We start from the raw sequence: 6,822 nt of genomic DNA, 5'->3' as shown, positions 1-6,822 counted from the left end.
ATTTTCTACGGGAAGGCATATAAAGGAATTTTGGGATGCAACAAAATTCCAAGGAGTGAAGAACTTTTGGGACCCATTGTCAACATATGAGCTGCCAGTTGTTTGCTCTACACCTGGATGTAAGAAGTCTTACACGACTTTTCCCTTTGACAAACGCTCTCAAAAACTTGAAGATGCATGGGATGCTGATCGAGCAGTGTACACTTTTATCTGATCCGAATGCAAGGAATAAATCGAATGTGAGAAAAGGTTGTGCAAGGTAATGATGTCTATCTTCCTCTTTTTCTTAGAAAATATACATTGAATGTCCTTACTTACTCTAATTGTTGGTGTGCATAATCAGGGTGACCCTAGAAATATAGCTCTCTTGTTGCATTGGGACGGGTTTCAAACTTCAAGAACCACACAAAAAAGTTGTGGGGTTGTGGAGATTATGGTGCTCAATGCTGGAAAAACAAACTCTATGGATATCATGCCAGTCTTGTTTATTCCACAAAGCTGCAAAAAGATTATTAAGGCTTCCGGCGATGTCTTCGGATCATTTCTGAAACCATTAACGGATGAGTTGGAATCACTGTATATTGATGGAGTGGATGTATTATATGAGTATCCACTAGAAAACATCTTTGATGATACGAGGGTGGAATCTAAATTCTGTAAGATACGAATTATGGTTATGATGGTTACCGGAGACCATCCGGCCCAATGCAAGATTGGCTTGTTCAAAAATGGGGGACAAGAGTTCTGCAGGAGAGATAAGCCACATGCATCACTTGCAAGAGATAGGCCTGGACTAGAAGGGAGGTATATTTACAATGAAAATCGCTTACAAGTCAGATACCCACCAGTTGCAAGAACAACAAACGAGATGGTTCATGCCATAGCTGAGGCAAAGAGGTGTTGTACTTTTGCTGAGAAGGATGAGATTTGGAAGAAAGCTGGTTTATCAGGGGAGTCAATACTTTGGAGACTCTTTGACTTATATGGATTTGACCCCTCTCTTGACTTGGTTTTTGATGTAATGCACACCTTGTCTCTAAATGTTTTCAAGAAGTATATTGCACACTTATTCCAGAATGCAGATTCTTCAGTGAAGAAAAATATTGATGAAGCCACTTTGACTGTTACAAAATTGGCACCAGCATCTATTCGCTATGGTCGGTGGCCAAACTCACCAAGTGTCTATTATGAATCCTTCAAGGCGGAAGAGAATCAAAAGTTTATGCAGTGGTGTCTACCATATATTCTAAGAGTTGTAGATGGTATTCTGCATGAGATGCAAACTTTAGGAATCTTGTTGGTGGACATAGCACATAGCTTTTATGGCTACAGTCGAGAACATGGAATGTCGGCTACTGACATTCAGGTTATCAAATCCTTGATGCAATCTTGGAGAATTCGAAAGGAGGAATACTCAGGAGCAAACTCATCACCCTTGGAGCATGTAGCTGGAAGTGGGGAACTACTTGAGGATATTTTGCGGCATGGACTACATGACATATATTGGTGCTATATGTTCGAACGTTTAGTGAAAGCGTACAGTGCTATCAAAACAAATAGCATAAATGATGAAGCATCTTTTGTACAATTCTATCTGAGAATGTTTTTCACAAAAGTATTCCAAGAAATCCAACATGATAAAGATGCCCTGCTACCTTGTGATAGAGTCCTACAACAATTGCATAGTGTATTGGGTCAAACTACTGCAGCTGATTGTGCAATCGGGGCCTCCATTGAGTGCTTCACTTCACATCTTGATGGACTATTCAACGTTACTTCTATTGGAAAGGCAAGATCGTTGTGGAACGACATCTTAAAGTATGGCAAGAGAGCATCTTGTACTGATAACATTCTTATGAAGGGTATTGCAATATCAAAGAGGAGGGGTAATTATAGGGTTCCAACATCTGAGGAGGTTACCTACTTAAGGAGCTTTTGGAACATCGATGATGAAATCTTTTCATTTGGTGATGTGCAAACATATGACAAAGTCTTCTATAAAGGAGAACTTTTCAAGATTGGCAATGATGTAGTTGTAAAGGTGGACGCGTTAGACACCTTGTCTGAGGAGAGAGGTCATTGGAAAGCTCGCATAACCTCTTTCTTCTCCATGCAGCTTGATGGGAAAGCAATGATGTTTTTTGGTGCAACTTACTACAAACAATGTATTACAGGAGACAATTATTCAGAGGAACTAGTCATAGATACAATGACTGGAATGAGCATTCTTCAGAAAACACCGCTTCCATTTACTTGGGATAGTGTGCGGCCTATCTATTCTTTGCTTCATAAATTTATCCCATTGCCATTACCGAGGAGCCAAAGATTGATTGCATATGAAGTTAAGGACCTAAAGCAGAGGGCTAAGCTACTAATGGAAGGCAATTGTGGGAATGCACCCTTGTGGTTGGAGCATGATGACATTGTCAAAGTCCGTTTAGAAAACAATGGTACAATACAATTCAAGCATGCTGTTGTAAGATGTGTACAATGTGACAGCAAAATCACAAAGCTTGCTATTTTGAAATCTGATGCAAGTGATCCTCATATATGGAAAGTTCATGAGGAGGAAAACACATGGAGAGATTGGGATTCTTGTGTTCTTTTAATCAAAGATTGGATTGTACTAAAATGTAAAAAAGTTAGAAATCTTGGAGAAAGTGATCGATGGATCCCTATTTGATGGAGATGTCCATAAGTCAAGGACATGAGAAAAAGACATTCATAAAGTACTTGATCACATAAGGCTTTTGCTATTAGAGAAGTAAATGATTTTGTGGTTTGAATTTTATTATATGGTTGAGCATTGTTCTCTCTATGATTTATTTTCATCTTAACTTTTTGTATTGTTCGAGTTATATCTCAAGTGGCACAAATTGAAACTTTTTGGAGTCTATCTTATCTGCATATGTCGACTACTCTTGTAGGGCTCGCATGGATCTTCCACAGTCAATTTTTCAGCAACTAGTTTCACTTCCTCATGAGGAGACTGTGAAACTACTCGATGCTTGGAGGGAACATCACTCTTTGGGTAACAAAAGGGTTGTTGGTAACTCAACTAGTTCTCTTCCATATGATCCGATCATATATGATCAAGTCTTTAGAGCTCCTCCTCCTAAACATAGAGAGCACAATAAGTTGTATGGTAGAGAATTTCTTAAAAAAGAGGATCATGGTCAGTATAGAGTGTTGTGTGCAAATTATGGGATGGTGCGAGGGTGGTTTTCAAAGGTAGGGCCAATTGCAGATTTGAGACATAATAGCAAGGGTAAAGATATGGTTTTGAGTATCATCCGAGAGAAGATGGGTGAGCTAAAGCCAGTGAAAGTATATGGTGTGGAATATTTGTGGAAAGAGTCCGACATTTACAATTGGTGTATAAAGTCATTGGCGTCCAAAAGAAAGTGGACCAAACAAAAGGCTTGCAAAGGCGCTATAATGGTATAAGTTTTTGTATTATCTTTTTATTTTGCTTTCAAATCATATGCTATGTAGATGTTTATCTTATTCTTGAGTTATGTTACATTTTTAAGGATACTCATGATGTTCAAGAGCTTGACAATGATGGTGTAGAGAAAGAGACAGAATTATCATCAAAGGTAATAGTATAGAATGATTTTTAAGAGTTTTGATATTAAGTTTCTTATTGAGTAATTTTTATTAGGACGAGGATGCTTCCAAGCAAAGTTATGATGAGAACTTTGTAGATGTGGTAGAGGGAGATAAAGACATCTCACAATCCACACTGGTAATTGATATATACTATTCTTTATACAAGTGTAATGCCGATGTTTTAAGATTTTTTAAAGTTTTGTGTATGTCTTATGTATTCAGAAAGAACCTGATGTATACATTCCAGAAATATCTTGGGACAATGATGAAAATCATATGGCTGCATATGAGGTATATGAAGATCATGCTACTTCTTTTGCTCTCTCTCATTTCATATCTACATGATGATTTATTTATGTGAAAATGTTGGCTTAGGAGTATCAAAATTTTATGAAAGAAAATATCTTTTCTAGTGCACTAGGAGATGTGGATTCAATGTCTTTGTCTGCTAGTGATAAGTCTCATGAAACTTCAATCGAGAAGCCGGTGTGATTTTGTTCATGTTTTTTTCCCATTGTGTAACATTTTTAGAGATGTAAAAAATATCAAGTTGTGTTTTTTGTGTTGGTAGATATCGGATAAGTTAAATAAAGTTGAAAAAATTGCATCTAAAGGGTGCGATGAAGAGCATTTTAGAAAGAGTACTCGAAAACGGAAGGTATTCAAATTATACTATTAAACTAATGCTAATTGTAAACTTGTTAAATAAATGTCATTAAAGTAAGCTTGGGTTATGTCTTAGGCTACAACTAAGCTTGCTGAACTCCTTCAAAAAAAAAAAGAAGGGTCAAAAGCTAAGAGGATTCAAAAGTCAAAGGTAGCTGTTTTGTTTTTGGTTGATGGCTCTAAACACTTATACTATGGTAATAAATCTAAAGTAATGTGTCTTGTCTCTCTTTTTAGGATGTTGAGAAAGATGTTTTTGTTTCTAATGAGAAGGCTACCTTGGAAGTGCAGGTTTGTTTTCAATCTTACAAATATATCTTATGCTTACTCTCGAAAAGATTGCAACCATATTCTCTAATTTAACTCTTTATTGTGTAGGCACGCAAACTCACTAGAGAAGATCAAGAAACCATTCTGATGAAATGGTTTGGGGTTAGAAGAGTGGAAGAAGTGTATCCATTTGTGAAGCCTACTTACATGGCTTTAAAAAAAACGAACTCCTTTTTTTGTAGAAAAACGTGTGAAACTAGCTCTTCTACTATGTGTGAAGATTTGGTAGCTTGGCTTTTATTAGAAGGCATGATGATTGTAAGACTTGAAAAGATTGTCTCTCTTTCTTTGAAGGATGTAGAAGTAGCTAATGATAAAGACTAATGGTTGTATGATGGACTTTGTAAGAATTTTTGAGAGACATCTATATGAAAGTGATCATTTTTAGTTTTCTATTTAATCTTTATCTCTTTTAGTCAAAAAGTATGTGCTATTTTGTATATGTTATGTTAAATTGATTATTTATGTGGATTATTATAATACAACTACATAGATAGCGTTGTGTGGTTACAACTATGTAGATGAAAGAAGAATTTCTTACTATATGGTTAGTTAAAACTCCCATATAGCTATAATATTATGGCTACAGCCATATAGGAGAATCCGAGTCAAACTAGTAAGAAATATTGCTATATGGTTACTTAAAACTCCCATATAGCTATAATATTATGCTTACAACCATATAGGAGTATTCTCATTATTACTAGTTTGCGCTCTTACTAGATATGTGTATTCAATCTAATAAGTTGCCTAGTAATTATATTTTTTTTGCTATATAGAAATGCGTCCAAAGTTCCTTGTGAGTACAATTCTCTGCTTGCACTCATTTTCTTCATGAAACCGCATCACCATTGACATGCTCAAAGGCAAGCAACCCCGTCAAATTTAACATGCAACGCTCCCTTGTCATCATCGTCCTCGTCATCATCTTTGTGCGTTACCCACTTGCTGCCATCACACCTGCATGCTGCCAATGCCATGCCAGGCAGTTGCACCATATAGGCATGCTGCACACTAGCTTCTAAGGCCCCAGCTCTCGCTGTGTTGCCCATTCGCTAGACCACCTGGTTAGTCGATGACCCTATCAGTGACACATAGTAAACATCGTGGCATTTCACATAATCGCAGAAGTATTTTTTTTTATCAATATCTTTAAAAGTTGCTGAAGGAAGGTTTTGTAATTTTCTCCAAGTGTCCATTCACACAAATCATTGGCATTAGTTCATGAACTTCTTGTATGGCTAGTAGCAACACTGCTTTGAATTTAAAAGCCAAGAGAGAATTCAACTCCACAAAAAACACGAGTTTCAAGTCAAGAATATGTGGAGTATTGGTGCAAAAAGATTAGGCAATGACAACAACCACACCCTCAACATCATTGTCTCAAAGTTCAACCACAATTCACCCCCATTGAAGAAGTCGGTGAAAACGATCTACAAGAAGCTTTTTGCTTAATTTCTAAGATCTTGCAAGAATTTTGTATAATTTGTATGCTATTACTTTGGTGATTAATTAGTTGTAAAGAGGCAGACACTGGCATTAGCAGACTCTTCTAAATCTAAGACCCCTCTAGTTGAACAATGGGTTAGAAAGGAGTGAAAAAATTTAATGGAGAGGGCTTTCATACATGGCATAAAAAATTGAGAGGGCATTTAATGAAAAAGATCTAATGGAAAATAATTAAGGCACCTTTAGAGCAAGCAAAACCAGAAGGGGTACAAACTAGTGCTACAATTGCCACCGTGAGTGCACAAACTGAAGCCAAATACGAACAAGCTTTAGGCATCATAATCACTTGTCTACATGATATTTATGTACATTTTATAGGTGAATGCCATCATGCAAATGAAGCTTGGGATATTTTACAAAAGAATTTAGGAGAAAAAACTAAGAAAAGAAAAATAAGTCTCAAAAAGAAATTCTACATGCTCATGATGCTCGAAAATGAAGATATAGCAAGCCTACTCAATAGGGTAAAAAGCATTGTTACCCAACTCCCCCACATTCAGTGTGAAGTTGTAGAGGATGATAAAGTTACAGTGCTTCTAAGTGCATTATCTTCTTCTTATGATCACATTTCCATTGTGCTAGAAGAAAAAGAACCCACACCTTCACTCCAAGATGTTGTAAATTCACTACAGGCCAAAGAAAAGAAACACCTAAAAGACCTTCCTTCAAGGGGAGGAGCATATGTACCATCACCCATGTCTAATA

General features: G+C 36.7%; 1 pseudogene; it reads left to right on the top strand.

The window, feature by feature from the left end:
• The first annotated feature begins 433 nt into the window (after window positions 1-433).
• LOC147425214 (uncharacterized) lies at window positions 434-4,837 on the top strand (annotated as a pseudogene).
• Window positions 4,838-6,822: the final 1,985 nt, after the last annotated feature.

Source organism: Adiantum capillus-veneris, chromosome 25, assembly GCF_014529385.1.
Source record: "Adiantum capillus-veneris isolate H3 chromosome 25, ASM1452938v2, whole genome shotgun sequence".
NCBI lineage: Eukaryota > Viridiplantae > Streptophyta > Polypodiopsida > Polypodiales > Pteridaceae > Adiantum > Adiantum capillus-veneris.
This window is presented reverse-complemented; position numbering and strand designations above follow the sequence as displayed.